Source organism: Paramormyrops kingsleyae, chromosome 5 (assembly GCF_048594095.1).
Source record: "Paramormyrops kingsleyae isolate MSU_618 chromosome 5, PKINGS_0.4, whole genome shotgun sequence".
Lineage (NCBI taxonomy): Eukaryota > Metazoa > Chordata > Actinopteri > Osteoglossiformes > Mormyridae > Paramormyrops > Paramormyrops kingsleyae.
The window spans coordinates 33,885,946-33,905,628 of record NC_132801.1 but is presented as its reverse complement, the minus strand read 5'-3'; positions in this window follow the sequence as shown (position 1 = coordinate 33,905,628).

Sequence of the window (19,683 nt, the reverse complement as noted above, 5' to 3'; positions counted from 1 at the left end):
ACAATAAGGTTCAACTTTTCACAATGTAGACATGCATTTTTATACCGCATCAACACGGTACATATGTAGGTGTTAAAGTCTTTCAGTACTAAGATATGCCTAGGGCAGGCTAATACTTTTCTATTCAAGGGCAAAGGTTTCAGTCTGTAATGCATTACAGGTATGTTGGTTGCCATATGATAATATTTCGGCTTTTAATCATAGCCAGTGAAGCTCAAAATTTGTGAAAATTTCAATGAAGAGGTTCATTGTTTCACTGGAGTGGGACTGAATTTCTGACCAGGAATGCAGAACAGTTTGTACTGTAATTCAACAGAGCAGTGGAGACTTTTCCGCACTATGCGCCTCAGCAATGGGCAAACCCGCTCTGTTACTTTATGTGGTCTGCTACTTCGTAGCTCTCTGTTGTTTCTAAATGCTTCCACTTTGAAATAAAACCACTTACAGCTGGCCATGGAATATCTAGCTAGGACAAACTTCACAAACTGATTTATTGCAAAGGTGGCATCCTATGACAGTACCATGCTATTCACTGCGCTCTTCAGAATGACCCATTCTTTCACAACTGTTTGTAAAGCTGACTGCATGGCTAGGAGCTTGATTTTATACACATGTGATTAAGAGGTGCGTTCCAATACAACTATCCATATACTGTATGAAATTGATTCAAATATGATTTGAAAATATCAGATTTCTGCATCCACACAGCCCTGAAAACAGCAGATTTGAGTCACTTCAGCCTGGTAATGTGAACATAGCCTTAAAAGTTTCACCATGAGCTTAAGTTGCAGTGGCTTAGCATCTCTTAGCAACTAACTTAGGGGAGCCACATCCATCTATCGTAGAGGATATATTTTGTTAAACGCCACGCTGACAGGTAAAAACACCGGGCCTCTCCAGACAGTTTTCAAGCCTGAATCCTTAATCACAGCGCTCCCTGGCCTAATAAAGTTTTCAAACTGGACTGACAGCAGACATGGGCAGTAGGATGCAGCTGTGGGCCACAGGAACGCTGAGGTCCCCTCTCAATACTGTCATGCTGCACTCCAAATCTACAGCTACCCAGACGTCACATTCCCCACATGGAAAGAACCTATATGAGGATATATGCGCATATATGAAACCTATATGCAGTATATATGCATATATATGCTGCATATATGCGTATATATGCCACATATAGGCAAAATTGAGGTGCATATATGTGCATATACAGGCCATATAGGTCTCCTGTATCAAACCCCGACTGATCACATGATCACGTGATCAGTTACCACGTTACCTGCATCCTAGTGCATGTGGAGCTGCAGGCCCTCTCTGTGTCCTCATCATCAAATCCCCAAGACCACAGCCACACTTGACATCGCAGGATTAACAGCAATATTTGATCCTTGATTTCTAAGATGATTAGCAGGTAATTTTGCTCATCAGATGCTGAAAATCTATTTCGAGGTGTAGAAGGCCCGCTTCGAGGTTGCAGACTGCAATGCTCTTGTGATATTTTCACTGCCCATGATTTGTATTTTGTTCCCAATTCTTAATCCATTTCCACCGTGTAAATATCTTACCTCATTACCCATGTGCATGAGATCCTTCTAGAAATGAGGACTGATGCACTTTCTGAACCCATTTGGTAATATTCATTGTCCTCCTCTAACCTGACAAAACCGCTACCCTACTGGTTTTGTGCATTACATGCACACAGGAACAGCTTCAAAAAATGTCTGTACTGCAGTAAATACAGTTATGATTATTATTATTGATTCTCAAAGTATTAATTTTGTAAGTTTTCAAAGAGGCGTGAAATGAAAGATATTAGACCTTTTCTTGTTTATTTTTAGATAATCACACTTAACCCTGTTATTGTGCGAGAATGCCAGATGAGTCATGGGGAACAGACGTGACGTACGCTGTGAATTTGCACTTTGAGCGGGTGGGAGGCAGAGCACAAGCAAGGGGTTGGGTTTGGTGCGTCACCATGGCAATTAATCACTGTCTTGTGCCGGGTAATGAGAAATAGATGCTTCTGATTGGACAGCGGGCCTCGTTAGAGGTTAAAAGGGTTCAGTTGGGAGTGGCGTTTGCTGTTCAAGTGGATGGTGGTGTTTAGCGAGCGTTTAGCAATTTAGCTGGTTCCTTTCTGGGTCAGCATTTATCAGTAGCATATTGTTCTGTAAAGGAACACTGTTCCTATTTTTGATTCAGTTTTTTTTCCCATAATGTTTTGCTGAACCCTGCTCTCCGGGGGGGGGGGGGGCTTGCACTGCTTGCAGCCCTTCACTTCACCACCTGACACAGCACAACTATTTGTTATTTTCATTTGTTATGTTAGAAGTATTCCAGATTATCATTGGATCATAGGTTAAAATGTATGTCTCTGACAAAGCACTGCTTCATGTGTTTCTTTTTCCAGCACTTTCTATTGTTGAGTGTGAATTGTGAAGCATAGCCATCCATCCATCCACTTCCTGTAACTGCTAGTTCAATTCTGAGGTGCGGGGGGTCTGGAGCCTATCCCAGAAGCTACAGGTACAAAGTAGGGAATAAGCCCATGTGGGGCACCAACCCATTGCAGGGCACACTTGCACCAATTTGATAATTCCAGTTTACCCCAGCATGTTTTTGGACTGTGGTGGGGGGTAAGACCAGAATACCCGAAGGAAACCCCACGAGGAAATGCAAACTCCACAGACACAGAGCCACAGTGGAGACTCAAACGCTGGAGTTGTGAGGTAACAATCCTAACCACTGCGCCACCCATGAAACACAGCTACTTCTATGTGTACTTGCACTTTCTATGCATTTAAGTAATAATTTTTTTCCATTATTTGCTTCAGTTTTTATGCACTTTCTATACATTATCAATCTGTAAATTGCCCAAAGCAGATTCACACTAACTCACCAGGTAGAACTTCCACTTACTGCCTGTTTTACCTACTAAAAATGTATGCTTCAAGTATGTAAATTATATGTGGGGGTATGTATAAGTTACATTGTGGGGACCAAATATAAAAACTCGAATTTTGATCTTACAGGGGGCATATTCCCCACAAAGGGAAACACAATTTTATATAAAAAAAACTGTGACTGCAATCAAAAAACTAAAAATGCCAAAAGTCATATTTGGTTAGGTCTTGGTAGTGGTTAAGGTTTTATTGCTGGGAGTTTATGCCTATGAATGGATGGTCCCCACAGAGATATGTGTGTGAGATTGTGTGTGTGTATACCTATATTACATATATGATTTTTTTTTTGTTTTCAGGTGTACATGCAGTAATGTACTTATTTCCTTTCTTAGGACACTGTCTGTGGTATCGGAGGTACTGGCTGTCAGCCTTGTCTTCACTGCACAGGGGGGTAAGAGAGGAGCTCCTGCTGGATACTCTGTATGATCTCAGGGACTGCATATCACCGACTGAAATGATGATCCTTCCTCCATAAGCGGCCTTCCGCACTGCCGCTGCGGTCTGAGTAAAGAAGCGCAAAACACCTTCACAAACACACAGATTATTTACGCACTCAGAGATGCTGTTTATGGGTTGTAAGGAGACACTGTTTACTGCACAGCAAAACAGCCTTTGATACGCCTTTCATCTGGATGTCGCTTCACTTTATGGGTCATAAGGTGGAGAGATCATGAATTAGACCAACAGAAGAATGCCTTTTATTTTTTCTCACTTATTCTCTCTTTCAAGTTTCAAGAAACACATACAATGCACATTTTATGGATAATTAATGCACTAAATGGTAACAACAATCATCCAAATATACGTCAGATACTTCACATGTATCTTACACGGGTGAATCTGTGTTACTGTAGTGGCATATTAGGAAATAGAAATGAACCAAAATGATATAAAAGATGCTTTTAAAAAAGCCACGGGGACTCAAGTTCCAGGGACAGAAGAAGGTTGAAATTTTCTGTAGAAAAGAGTAAGAGACTAGTTCTGTTGGCTGTTAAAAGCATTTTACTGCCCAGGAGGTGTTGGAGCACGGCGTCTCCCCCGGGTCCGTGGATGAGAAGAGATTCACAGCTGACACGGGGAGAAGTTGCAAATCACTGGTTTATTGTCATAATCAGGGAGCGGCCGTCTGACGTAGGGGCTGCTGATATTCTCTGTCGCCCTCCCTATCTGTTCCAATTCGGTAGCCTTGCCTTGACGGCGCGCCAGTCAGTTCTCGTTTTGATTAGTTACAGCATTATAGAATCATTCCCTTTATTTTATTAATTATTCCCTCAATTCCCCCTTTTGGTCTCCGCAAGGAGATCACCCTATTGGCGGGGGAGTCGTAGTTCAAAGCTGTCCAAATGACCTTTGCCCCTCTCCGGCCTGACAGGCAGGAGAGGCATCATCCGCGCATAGGTGCCATCCCGCTTCTCTATCACGGTAGTGATGAGACGAACTGACAGTGCGCGCAGGCAGGGAATACAACAACACCCGCAAGTAACTAAAATCGCAGCAAAAGTAGCAAAGGATAATAAAAGCGAGCCCATTAAGCCTTTCCACTGTCCGAATGCTGAGGTCAGCCAAGCATCCCAGATGTTATTGATCCCGGAGTGTGCATGCATCGTTCTGGAGAGGGTCCGGAGACCCTCGAGTGCCCTGGTCACTGAGCCGTCTGGTGCTGTGTTATTGGGAATGTAAGTACAGCATACTTCCCCGAACATAGCGCACACTCCCCCCTTTTCGGCTAGTAGCATATCTAGCGCCAGCCGGTTTTGGACCGCCATCAGAGAAGTAGGGCCTAATTACTCAGCCAGGCCTGCCACTGCGTCTCTAGTAAGGTTGGACAGGCGCAAAATGTTATAGTGTACATAGTTAATGCGGTCTACATTTTTATTGGGAGTGATGGGGAATATGGCCGCCACAATAGGGATGTTTTCAAATCCCGCAGTGACCTGGTCAGCCAATTTGAATTCATCTGGCACTCCTCTCGGGATCCCTATAGCGTCGATGTAGGTGGGTGAATCTACCGTGGGGTCAAAGTTGGGTGCCTCGCGTCTGCGTCTAATCAGTACGCGTCCTCGTCGCCTCCCCACCAGTTTCCCACCTGATGCACCAGTAGTGACCTGCTGTGTATTGGGACGTTCCCCTATCAGGACTAACGGTGCCATTAGCCTTACCATGGCGCATACCCCGTGACCGCTGAGAGGCATTCTAACTAGCAACTTATCCCGGCCACAGAACCAGTAGAGGCCAGAACGGGCCCAATGCCCTATGTAGTTGTTACTGGAACCATTGTATATGATCTCACGACACCACTCGCTGGGAATGTCCCCCACGCGGGGACCAGTACCCGCGAAGCTAAAGCAGAGGTATTCCGCTTTACCTGGACAGGGATGAATGGTCCTACTTTAGTCCTGTTATCTATGGGTGGAAAAAGGGATGCCAACGTGGTGCAGTCCCCCGGTGTGGCCTCCCTGGTCAAGGCTAACATGCAAGCATAGCCCCAGGCGTCCGAGGGATGCAATGGGGCTGGTTCCGTATAGAGCTGGGGTCTGGCTGAAGTATTCGTGAGAAAAATTCAGATTAGGTGCTTCTAGTATTTTAAGTAAGTCTCTGTTGCCTGAGTGACGTCATGGTAAACGGCTGTGAATTCACATAAGCCACCACACTGTGCGAGATCAGAATGTGCAGCGGATGTCCCATCACTATGTGTGCTGTTTTCTGAATAATTTTGGCCACTCCCGCCACGTGCCTTGTGCATGCGGGGTGTCTTTTTTCTGTAGTATCGAGTTTTACGCTGACGTACATCAGCACTCTCCTCTCCCCCCCTTTTTTCTGAAACAGGATGCCGTTGACGACCTCTCCTGTTTCCGAAACATCCAAGTGAAACGGGAGAGAGTAATCTGGGAGGGCTAGGTCCGCGGCCTGTGCTAGCCTCTGCTTTAAGGTGATAAACGCCTCCTCAGATGCTTGGTCCCAGTTAAGGGGCATCCTGAGGTTACGTAGGCCGTGTTCTCGGACAAGCGCCCTCAGGGGCTGTGTAAGTCCCGTGTAATCTGGAATGTAGGTGCGACTGTAACCTGTGAGCCCTAGGAAAGATAGCATGTCTTTTACTGTGATGGGCTTTGGGTAATGCAAGATAGCCGACCGATGAGCTGGGGAGAGGCCTGTTCCTGCCCCCGACAACACTCGTCCTAGGAAGGTCACTGCTGTCCTAGCAATCTGCAATTTGTCTTTACTGACCTTAAAGCCTTTTTCTGACAGAAGGCGCAGCACTGACTGGGTGGCCTGTAGGGCCGCCTCCGCTGTTGGGGCTGCGATCAAAAGATCGTCCACGTATTGGACGAGGGTGACACCGTCCGGGAGAGGACACCCCTGCAAAGCCTGCTTCAGGACCTGGTTAAAGATACCTGGAGAAAGGGCAAACCCTTGAGGCAGGTGGGTGTACCGCAGCAGAATATGTCCCTACACTCCTCTGCTAGGGGCAAACAGAAAAAAGCATTTGCTAGATCAATACATGTGAACCATTTCTGTTGCGGGGTCAGATTAGTTAGGGCAACATATGGGTTTGGAACTGGAACAGTAGGGGTCAGCAGGAGGTTGTTTATGGCGCGTAAGTCGTGGGCCATCCGATATTTGCCTGTGCCGGGTTTTGCCACTGGGAGGATGGGGGTGTTCCACTGAGACGTGGAGGGCTCTAACACCCCGGCCCGCAGGAGGCCCTCTATAGTCTCAGCTATCCCTTCCTCCGCCGCCGGCTTGTGCGGGTACTGTTTGAGCCAGAGGGGACCCTCCCCTGATTGAAGTTGGAACTGCACTGGCGTGCAGGATATTAGACCTACATCTGTGGGGCTGGTGGACCACAGCGAATCTGGCAGAGACGCCAGAAGGGCCGACGCCTTTGGGTGGTCCATCTTTTCACACCCGTGATCTCTAGCTATCTGCTCATGTTGCAGGAGGGCTGTGTCCTGTGTTGTGACCTGTATGCGATAGGTACTGCAGGAGGGCGAGAAGGAGACCTGTGGGATCTGGGTCTGTACCCAGTCCTCAGTTTCTCTGGCCCGTTTCACCATCGGGCCCAAATCCTTGGCCTGGTGTTTAGGATGGAGGGCCAGAGAGACATGTGGGACAGCTTCCTGTCCCATCATGTACCAGGGCAGCTGTTCTGGGGTAAGCAGTGTGGCTGAGGCTACCCCTTCGGGACCCACATATAAGTTCTCAGAGGCAACTTGCCACTGCTGGCCTTCTAGTTGCTCAACAAACAGTTCCTCATACCAATCAGTACTATCCCTATCATAGAAAAGGGTCACATGAGGAGGGTCAGGTGGGGGTACATAGGGCTCTAGGAGCGAGATCCAGGGCCGCCACGCCGAGTAGGCCGCCAGGATGCCGGCCAGGCTGGGTTCCAGCAGGCCCCAATAGATGTCTGCTAGGGCCTGACTCTGGACCGGCTGTACCAGCCACTGTCCCGTGCCCGCGGTGCGGGCGTCGCACCGCAGGTGAGTGCCCTCCGGCAGGGTGACCACCAGTCCGTCTGCACTACACAGGATCGAGGCCCCCAGTTTCACCAGCATGTACCGTCCCAGGAGGTTCACTGGAACGGAAGAAGACACCACGAACGGGTGGAGAAAGGTCTGTTTTCCCACCGCAACCTTCACCGGTTTAGTCACTGGCAGCCCACAACGGTCACTGTTGAGGTAGACAGATGATGTTGTTGTGGAACCACGTTAAGAGTGGAATACGTGGCTCCCGTGTCTACCAGAAATGGCAGTTCTTTGTCCATGACCATAAGGGACAGCATAGGGTCTGCCTCCCCTGCGTCCCGGGCCGCTCGCGGGAACCGTCATGGTGAGGAGGGGTACCAGTCCCACTCCCCTGCTTCCACTGCCGGATATTGTCCTGCTGTGGGAGCCGCTTGGGGGTTGGGGGCCATCACCTGATTTCCAAGAGGGCCTCCCCTGCCGTGGACATTGGCTGGGACCGCTGCTGGGCAAGTCCTGGCCCAGTGTCCTTCCACCCCGCACCTGAAACAGACACATGACGGCGGTCCCCTTTGTGGAGCACCCCTTCCCCAGCCCCGGCCCCTGTATCCCCGGCACCAACCGCCTCGGCCCCTTCCCCCGTTCCAAGGGCCGGGCGGGTATATGGGTGGTCCCCCTGGGGGCACCCCCGCCACCATCTGCTTTCCCTGCTCTTTCCTTTTAGCTTCATTAGCCTTTTGCCTCGCTTTGCCCACCTGCAGCTTCAGTAATTGTGTCTGTAATTCCTTAAGGTTACTCTTTTCCTTTTCTGCCTCCTCTTGTGCCCTCTGCAAATGGTGTAGTACATGCCGGTCCCACACATGGGAGTCTGCTCCCGGGAGTTCCGGGCTGCCCAGTATAGCTGACCTAACTGCCTCTGGGACCCCCTCCATTACTCCCCGCCTAAACCACTCCCGCTGCACCCCTTCCTGCCCCGGGTGGCACCCGGTTCGACGGGTCCAATCCTCTTTACATTTATCCAAATATTCTCTAGGGTGAACCTTAGGATCCCACGTAAACTTTGGGACGGCTGCTCCACTAGGGACGGGGAACATCTCCCGCATGGCATCACCCAAGCGCATCACCACCATCGTCAGACACATATTGTCTGCATATGTAATAGTCCCTGCTCTGTCTTCTACGCCCTGTAGGGAATGTTTAGTCAAGCAGCGGGCTGCCACCGCCCGGAAATCTCGCAGTGTAAGCGTCATGCCCTGAGTGAGTTGGTCTAACTTCTCCATCCACTGTCCTCCCCCCTCTGCCGGGGGGGGCATTTTATCTGCCAAGGCCTGCACATCTCCAATAGAGAAAGGTTTATACCTTTCCCTTCCACTGCCTGCTCCCCCCAATAGGGGGAGCTGCTTGCCTCTGGAGCGCAGGCCGTATCTATTTCCAGACGGGCCTGGCAGTCCCTCTATGTATTCCTCGCTGAGTCCGTCTATCTGTAGGGCCACTTCTGTCTCCTCCTCCTCAAGTAACCCTAACAACTGGCCCAGCACCTCTACTTTCTTCTGCGTCCGGCCGCTGGGGCCTAGCTCTCTCCCTGGTGTGACGGGTTTAGCACATCCCCCTCCCCCTAGGTTTTCTGCCTGTTCCCTCAATACTCTGTTACTAAATGCTGGCTGCTCTTGTGCCCTTGTATTTTCATGGACATCTGACCTGTCTCTTTTCACTTGACTAGAGCACTCAGATCCTACGTCTGAGTCCCTGTCTGACTCCTCCTCTGTCTTCCCAGACCGGACACAGTCTGAGACTTCCTGAGTATCCTGTGTTCGAATGTGGAGGGTTCCTCCTGTCACATTGATCATGGGGCACATATGGGCCAGGGGCGCTGTTGAGAGCACCTCCCTACCCTTATACGCTGAGGGACGATCCCCATGTTTTACTTGTTTTTCTTTTACGGGAGGGAGTGACTTACCCTCCCCTTTTTCCTCACTATGGAGGTGGTCTGTCCCTTGCCAAAATATGGCTAATCTCGCCCACACTCTCCTTTCCTTCTCATGCCTCTCTTCCTCTTTTTTCCACTTCCCTTTCTGCACTATACTGGCTGTCGCCCTCTGCCTTGCTGCTTCGTCCCTTTGGCTAGCATGCTCTCTCTCCTTTTTCCACAGTAGTTCTCCCAGTGAGCGCTTATCCTCTACTTGACACCCGGCGCTTCGAACCGCCCCACACATACGCTCCCCGGCATCAGCTACCTCCTTCTCTTTATCTCCTTCACCACTTGCCCCTTCTATAGCTTCCTTCACCACCTGGATCTGCTTTACTAGTGGCTTCCACACTGTATTTTCCGGGGGCGCCCATCCCCCGTCATCTAGCTCCCGATCAAACTCGCGGTCCATCTTTAATCTGTCCTGACTGTTTTGATCCCTTGTCTAACAGCCCTTCTGCCTCCGGATGTGGGTTCAGCCACCCACACTTAGTACACCTCCTTATCCTAGTCGAATGTCCTACCAACAAACACCACCAATACATAAATCAACAACTTCTAAAATAATAAGACTATATTCAGAGCAGCTCACTGTTGTGTCCCCCCTGAACAGGGCACGTCCCACAAGCTCAATCCCAGTCAAACAGACCCGCCCCCAGCCGAAACCCCCCCGATCTCCAGCAATGTCAACTTGGAAGGGGGTGTTCTGTACGCACAACTGAGACAACCCAGGTGGGAGTCAGCTTATCGGCCGCACTACCGGTGTTCTGACTCAGATAAGTAGTGGCCGCTGATATTCTCTGTCGCCCTCCCTATCTGTTCCGATTAGGTAGCCTTGCCTTGCCGGCTCGCCAGTCAGTTCTCGTTTTGATTAGTTACAGCATTATAGAATCATTCCCTTTATTTTATTAATTATTCCCTCAGTGGCCAATAGCCGAAGCTGGGACACTGTTAGAGGCATTGTGTCACTTCTGCTTTGTGGGACAGCACTAGACTTTTTAACTTGATAGGAGCTGCAATTGAACATCACTGGATAAAGGTGTAAACAAAGGTAAGGTAATTATGATGGGAGTTTCCATGGTCCAAGAGAGCTTAATGGAAGAATCCAAACACTGGCAATCACAAAACTTTTGCACCTTCAATGAAGAGTTCAAGAAGTAATTCTCTCTGGCCTTAATTTTAGGATATATCTGAGACGTGATACAGCTGTCTACCAGGCACAATATTAAAGCAGACACCTATTAATTTGAGGGGAAGAAAAGAAGTCGCTACTTGCATCACATTAACATAACAGTGAGGGCCATTAGCATAACTTAGAAGAAAAATTGAGCGTTGACAGTGGTGGTTAAAGGAAGTATGATTCAAACGGTAGGGAAGTTCAGGAACTTTCCATTGAGGAATGGAGGACACACTGGAAGGATTTTGAATGAAATGACAAAATAAAGAAGAAATTGTTACGTTCACTGGAATCTAAGAAGGGTGTCTTTCTGAGGAGTTCAAGTGGACCAAAACGATCATACATGTTTACAACTGCTTATCCTTGACAGAATCTCTGGGGGCGTGGAGTTTATCCCAGGCAGCGTAGGGCACAAGGCCTACTATGGGAAGGATGCTCATCCAGTGCAGGGCTCACACACACACACACACACACACACACACACACAAGGACAATTTAGAGATACCACTTAGCTAGGATGACCAGATAATCCATATCAGAGAGGACACTTTGAGCCAGTACAGGATTTGTAAACTACCATTTCAATTAAAAGGACCTGGATTTCGCTTAAGCACAGAGTCCTTGATGTGTTGATTGGTCATCCATCCATCATCTGCCGCTTGTCCGGGGTTCGGGTCCCGGGGGCAGCAGCTTCAGGAGAGGCACCCAGACCTCCCTCTCCCCAGCTACCTCTACCAGCTCCTCGGGGGGGACACCTAGGCGTTCCCAGGCCAGCCGAGAGATATAATCCCTCCAGCGAGTCCTGGGCCTGCCCCGGGGCCTCCTCCCTGTAGGACATGCACGGAAAACCTCTCCGGGTACCCGCCCAGGAGGCATCCGCACCAGATGTCCAAACCACCTCAACTGGCTCCTTTCGACGTATAGAAGCAGCGGTTCTACTCTGAGGCCCTCCCGGATATCCGAACTTCTCACCCTATCCCTAAGGGAAAGCCCAGACACCCTGCGGAGAAACCTCATTTCGGCCGCTTGTATTCGCGATCTCATTCTTTCGTTCATTACCCATAGCTCATGACCATAGGTGAGGGTAGGGACAAAGATGGACTAATAGATCGAGAGCTTTGCTTTTTGGCTCAGTTCTTTCTTAGCCACGACGGACCGGTTAAGCGCCTGCAAAACTGCAGACGCCGCTCCGATTCGTCTATCCAGCTCCCGATCTCGCCTACCCTCACTCGTGAACAAGACCCCGAGATACTTAAACTCCTCCACTTGAGGCAGTACGTCTTCCCCGACCCGAAGAGGGCAAACCACCCATTTCCGGCTGAGAACCATGGTCTCGGACTTGGAGGTGCTAATCCTCATCCCTGCCGCTTCGCACTCGGCTGCGAACCACCCCAGTGCATGCTGGAGATCCCCAGCAGATGAAGCCAACAGGACGACATCGTCTGCAAAAAGCAGCGAGGCAATCCTGGGGCCACCAAACTGGACACCCTCAACACCCTGGCTGCGCCTAGAAATCCTGTCCATAAATATTATGAACAGGACCGATGACAAAGGGCAGCCCTGGCGGAGCCCAACCCGCACCGGGAACATGTCCGACTTATTACCGGCAATGCGGACCAAGCTTCTGCTCCGTTCGTACAGGGACCGAATCGCCCACAATAGCGGACCCCGGACCCCATACTCCCGAAGCACCCCCAAAAGAGCACCTCGGGGAACCCGGTCGTAAGCCTTTTCCAAATCCACAAAACACATGTAGACCGGATAGGCAAACTCCCAGGCCCCCTCCAGTACCCCTGCAAGGGTATAAAGCTGGTCCAGTGTTCCACGGCCAGGACGAAAACCGCATTGTTCCTCCTGAATCCGAGATTCGACTATCGATCTCACCCTCCTCTCCAGTACCCCGGAATAGACTTTCCCAGGGAGGCTGAGAAGTGTGATCCCCCTGTAGTTGGGACACACCTTCCGGTCCCCTTTCTTAAATAAGGGGACCACCACCCTGGTCTGCCAATCCAGCGGCACCGTCCCTGACCTCCACGCACTGTTGAGAAGGCGTGTCAGCCACGACAGCCCCACAACATCCAGAGCCTTCAGGTACTCTGGGCGTATCTCGTCCACCCCTGGGGCCCGGCCGCCATGGAGCTCTTTAACCACCCTGGCCACCTCAGCCCCAGTGATGGGCAAGCCCTCCCTAGCACCCTCGGGCTCTGTGCCCTCAGATGTCTCAAAGGCAGTGTGCGTAGATGTATCTGAAGCAGGGTTGAGGAGGTCCTCAAAGTATTCCTTCCACCTCCGGATGATGTCCCCAGGTGAGGTCAACAGCCCCCCCCCCCCACTATAAATAGTAGGAACCAGGAGCTGCTTCCCCCTCCTGATACTCCGGATGGTTTGCCAGAACCTTTTTGAGGCCGACCGAAAGTCACTTTCCATGGCCTCACCGAACTCCTCCCACGCCCGGGTTTTTGCTTCTGCGACCGCCCGAGCTGTGTTCCGCCTGGCCCGCCGGTACCCGTCAGCTGCCTCCGGAGACCCCCGGGCTAATAATTCCTGGTAAGCCTCCTTCTTCAGCCTCACGGCCCCCCTCACCTCTGGTGTCCACCATCGGGTACGGGGGTTACCGCCACGACTGGCACCGACCACCCTGCAGCCACAGCTCCGTACGGCCGCTTCCACAATGGAGGTCCGGAACAGTGTCCATTCAGACTCAATGTCCCCGACCTCCCCCGGCATGCAGTCGGAATTCTGCCGGAGGTACGAGTTAAAGCTCCAGCGAACAGGAGCCTCTGCCAGACGTTCCCAGCAGACCCTCACTATGTGCTTGGGCCTACCAGGTCTGACCGGCTTCCTCCCCCGCCACCTGAGCCAACTCATCACCAGGTGATGATCAGTTGACAGCTCTGCCCCTCTCTTTACCCGAGTGTCCAAGACGGAAGGCCGCAGATCAGATGATACGATTATAAAATCGATCATCGACCTGTAGCCCCGGGCATGTTTGTACCATGTCCACTGATGGACACCCTTATGCTCGAACATGGTGTTCGTTATGGACAAACCATGCATTGCACAGAAGTCTAATAACAGAACACCAATCGGATTCAGATCAGGGAGGCCGTTCCTCCCAATCACCCCCTTCCAGGTCACATTGTCATTGCCCACGTGAGCGTTGAAGTCCCCCAGCAAAACGATGGAATCCCCCCGCGGCACGCCAAATAGCATACCGCTAAGGGAATCCAAGAAGGCCGGGTACTCCGAACTGACATTCGGCGCATAAGCGCAGATGACAGTCAGAGACCTATCCCCGACCCGAAGGCTCAGGGTAACAGCCCTCTCGTTCACCGGGGTAAACTCCGTTGTTAATGCACCAAGTTGTGGGGCCACCAATAGCCCCACCCCAGCCCGGCGTCGCTCACCCGCCGCAACTCCAGAGTAAAAGAGCGTCCAGCCCCTCTCCAGGAGATTGGTTCCAGAACCCAAGCTATGTGTTGAGGTGAGCCCGACTATATCTAGTCGATACCTCTCAACCTCACGCACAAGCTCAGGCTCCTTCCCCACCAGAGAGGTGACATTCCATGTCCCGAAAGCCAGTTTTGTCAGCCGGGGATCGGACCGCCAGGGCCTCCCTTGGCCGCCACCCGATCCACAATGCACCGAACCCCTGACATTCCCCTTGCGGGTGGTGGGCCCACCTGGGGACAGTCCCGCGTGCCTCTTTCGGGCTGTGCCCGGCCGGGCCCCACGGGCCAAGGCCCGGCCACCAGGCGCTCGCCAACGGGCCCCTCCCCCAGGCCTGGCTCCAGGGTGGGGCCCCGGTGACCCTAGTCCGGGCGAGGGAAACGGGACTGTTGATTGGTCAGTCTCTTATAATCATGTTGTATGTGACAATAATGTTAATGTGAAACAGCTGGATGAGTCTTTCAATCAAGGAAACAAACCAGTCAAGAACAACTGAAGCATTTAGCCAAGCACAGGAGCCTTTCAGTTCTAAAGTACTTTGTAAAACCTGAAGTAGCTCAAAGTGTCCTTCCTGACATGGATTATCTGGTCATCCTAACTTAGCCTAATTGCATGTTTTTGGACCCCAAGAGGTAACTCAAGTGACATGAGGAGAAGACTGTAAACTCCACTAGATAACTCCAATAGAGGTGTGACTATATGAAAGCCTTCATCAAGTTGGGTTAAGTGCTCCATGAACAAAGATATGTGATATATCACAGACCAGACAAACAATAAAGTAGCAGCACCCATAGCTCCTTCCCTGCTTCCAGTGAGGAGAAAGATAGCATTGTTTTTAGGGTTCGAAGGTAGAGCGTGGTGCATCTATCTCTCACCCACTAGGAGCTGACGTTCATCTCATTAAGATGGAGACATTCAGCACCCCCTCCCAGCATAATTATTAATGTTGCATACTTCTCCCCAACTGTAGGACAACCTTTGCAAATTAGGCGGCCAGAACACGGAGGATGGATCTCTTTTCTTGTGTTTTAGGTATATCTGATTATACCTAACGCTCGGGTTGCAGACCGATCCATGACACATCAAACCCAAAATAGAAAAAATAGAAACGCTGGAAATCAGGCCCTGCTGGTGTCCAGATCATGGAGAGATCTTCAGCTACTGCCTGTGTAATGAGTAACCAAGATATTAAAGCTGTAGGTGGTGTGACACACAGGCAGGGCATGTTGTTGAGCACCTGGTTCCCATGTGATCAAACAGATGCAATAATCAGAACATTTGACCTATGTCAGCATGTGAGCAGGACTCTGGCGGATGGTCATCTCTCATCACTGTTCGGTCAGGTCTTGCCTGGAGGCAAAAACTTCTGCATTTGCTTTTCTCATCAAGTCAGTCATGGCTTACTTGTTTGGTAATAATGCTACAGGGACATCGCTCTCATCTGAGGCCTCATCTTTACTTATTTTGGGCTCAATTGTCATTGTTCTTAAGTTCTCTCCTGGAATATATGGTTCCAATGCAGTGCTGCACTTATGGCTATGACTGTGTTTTTCAACGGGGTCCTTCGGGACCCCCAGATAGGCAGGGAGCAAAAACATGGACTGTCTATGTGCTCCACTAATGCTCGCTCCACCTGCCAGGGCCTACACCTTCACTTATAAATGGTAAGACACAGGTGAAGCACATGAGGGCAATCAGGCAGGATAATCAATAATCACGAGCCACACTAGAGTTACACGATTGGTGAGCCTCACAGTATCTCCCTTCCCAAAGCAAAGCAAAGACCGTAAAGCAACACCACCTAGCGGGTGACTCCTCTGAGTCAGCGGTGTGCATTAATTCATGGAGTACACCTGGGGTCCCTGGATTACTGGCCTGAGGTGGCCACGGGCTAGCAACAGGACTGGGGCTTTCGACAACACTGGAGACAGGAGTTACATGGAAGGCAGGGGCCGGCAACAACAGGACTGAACTGAACTCGCTGCATCTTTTGGCTGGGGTAGTCATGCTTTGTGTCGCATCGCGGCCAGGCAAAGGTGCAGGGTCTCCAGGAAATAGGTGCAAGGTCATGGGGTTTACTGAGCCACACACAAGGTCGATTAATACCATCAAGGGAACACAGAGGCCATGACCAAAGACACCAACACCGATACCAACACTAACACTGACACCGACCAGTACCACACACCACTAATGCTCGACTGGCCCATTCTGGCCTACACCTTCACATATAAAGGATAAGCCACTGGTGGAGCACATGAGGGCAATCAGGGTAGCATAACTGATAAGTGCAAAACACTAAGGTAACACAATAGGTAAGCCTGACAGCTTGTTCACAAAAGCCTGGATTCACACACCAGCCAAGCCAAATTTGACACTTTCCAACTCACTTCCTGTAATACAGCACAGTATTATTATAGTTTTTTAAAATTTATTTAGTTTCTATTTTTCTATTTTATTTTAAATCCATCCATCCATCCATGTTCTGTACCTGCTTGTCCTATTCAGGGTTATGGGGGGTTTTGAGCCTATCCTAAAGGCTATGGGGGCAAGGTAACAACCCCGGATGGGGCACCAACCCATTACAGGGCACACATACACCATTCATGCACATATGTGTTCCAAACCCAGTTCTGTTTTACCTCGTTTTCAATGTGGTTTTGTTAGTTTTTATTTTTACGATGTCTTTCCATTTAGTGTTAAAAATTTTACTTCTAGGGATAGACTGAAAGGCTCTTTTATGTGTCTGATCTTTAGACAATGCATAGTATGTACTTATGTCCTCAAAATGGGCAAAACATGTTTTATTATTAATGGTTTACAAGTAACACTGCAAGAGAGCAGTAGAAAAAGCAAGCTAAATTGTATTTTAAAAAAACAGGAACAGAAAAGTATTCGACTTATATTTTATTTCAGTTAGTTTCAGAAGAAATGTTTAGTTTTTTAGTTGTTGTTTTTCCGTTGTATTTCATGTTATTTCAGTTAAAAAAATGTTTTCTTTTAGTTTTAGTTTAACTTTTTATCAGCGATAATAACCCCGCCAGACAGCCCAAAGTGCAGCGCACCACATCCCTAAACCCCGACTCGCCTGACATTTAAAACTGAGAGCTCCACAGTCCAGAAAAGTGAAGCTCCTTTCTCTCTCTCTCTGTCTGACACAATTACTTTTGATCTGAAGAGAGGCTGGATTCGCTTCAGATTAGATTTCCTATTTTTGCTGACGGGAAAGAGAGTGTGTAAAAGAGAGTAAATGTAGGAAGACTTGATGAACTGGAATATACCTTTTTAAAAGAAACAAACACCTCACCTCAACTCCTTTATAAAAACTCTTTTATGAATGCTTTTCTTCAAATTCCTCCTTGAAATGTCTCCGAGGGGTAAATGAAGGAGAATTCCTGGCGGACCTATGGTCACAGAACAGAACAAAAGAAAGAGGTATATGGCAAAGTCAGTTTATTTGTGATATGAATTTCCGGGATGGAAATGAGATGGCTTTCTTGTGCAGTCAAAGTGCATATTAATCAGGCTGTAACTTTCTTAGACTGAATATGACGATGTTCAGGAAGAAAACCTAAAACACTGTGCTCTGCCTTCTCAGGTGATTGATACCATCGGTTCATCGACAATGCAACACAACCAAACTAATTCAGATGGCTTGCACTTTTTATAAATAGTTTACTAATCCATCATTGGTGTATGCTGATTGTGCTACATGGATTCTGTTAGGTTAGTTGCAGGTGAGAGATTCTTTAACTCATAACAAGGTTGAGTGACCCATCCAGAGATCTAAAGGTTTCTAAATAGGACACTTTGCTTGCCATTTTTATATTTTAAGAAAGTATTCACTGTCTCCTGGAAGAGGTGCTGACTCTTTTCATGTTGTAGCTATACCCACACAGATCTGTTTACATCACCATTTTTTAAAATACATTTCCTTTTTGTGAGTGGCACAAGCATTTTCGTAATGCTGTCAAAGACCATGTCATTAATAAAAGTATGCCAGAGTTAAAAGTCTGTCTACTTGGAGTAAAGCACTAACCTTTAAAGAAATAAGACGTTTTTAGACATTTATAGAAATTTAAAGCGGAAGTCACAAGTAGCACAGAAACTATAGTCAAGTGGATCTTTATTCTCATACCATTTATTTACAAACGGCATACAGCGGCATGAAAGAACGTTCCCAGGACTGCAGTGCAGTATATTATACAGAAAGTGCTGAGAGTGGAAACAAGAAAAGTGTGACACATGAGGGAGAGGGAAAAAAAGGAGAATAATAATAATAGAGAAAATACATACATACAAAAGGGAGTTAAGGATACCCATACAATATAAGAGAAAGAAATCTTGATAAAGGTAGGTTTATCCTTGCATTATAAGAACATAAGAAATTTACAAACGAGAGGAGGCACATGCTGATTACAGTGTGTTGCCACACCCACCACACGGCAAACCACCTCAGGGATGAGAACCTTAGTGCAGCCCTGTGGTGGGTGAGTCTGAATGCGAGTTTTTTCCAGTGACTGGAGAGCCAATCCTTCCACCAACCCCCAAATTTTCCCTGTAAGTTGGAGGACCTCCTTGCAGGGCTGGATGTAGATTAACGTCATACCCAGGATGAAGAAATTGCAGGTTACGGGCCTTGCTCAAGGGCCCAATAGAGTAGGATCACTGCTGGCATTCGCAGGATTCAAACCAGCAACCTTCCGATTGCTGGGACCGATCCCTAGCCACAGAGCTACCACTCGGCTCACATATTCTTGATGACATAAGCGAAAAAATAATCAAATAAATATATACATACATAGAAACAAACAAACAAATAAATACAGCAGATGTAACAGGGACATATTAAAAGGTGCAGTCTTGTGCATTGTCCATTGGATAAAGTGGCTAGTGCCGGGGTAGTCCAGCACTATATACTATATACTATATACTAGTTTGTATAGCTTGTACTTCAGTGCATGCAAACTACTGAATGAGACATTCATTCATTCTCAGCATTCATCCCTTATCAGCATTACCCCTGGGAGTAACCTGTCTGCTAAGTTATGGATTTACACTGGGAACTGGCAGCTCTTTCACGAATATCTTCTACACAGACATAGCTAGTATTCAAAAACTAATCCATCCATCCATCCATTTTCTATAACCACTTGTCCTATTCAGGGTCGCAGGGGGTCTGGACCCTATTCCAACCCAACCCAGGATGGGGCACCAACCCATCACAGGGGACACTAACACACCATTCACTCACACATGCACACCTATGGGCAATTTGGTAACTCCAGTTCGTATTCAAAAACCATACAGACGTGAACAAACTTGTACCCTTACAGCTCATTGAAACAATGCCTCATTTCTCCTGAAAAGTGATTCGATTAAAAGCAACTGTCTAATGTACACCTGTATGCCTTTAGTACCAATAAAATTGTGAAATGAAATGATTTGTTGTTTAGTTTACAAAGATATGCTAAAATTGTATGGAAAGATTTGTATGTACCCCTAAAGAGACTGTTTATCCTTGCATTATAAGAACATAAGAAATTTACAAATGAGAGGAGGCAAGTGTTTATCCTTTAATTAAGCTTTTCATCAGGGATTCACCCTATTTAAAGGGAAAGAACATGCTACTGTGTTGTTTGGTATCATTGTGTGCACCAC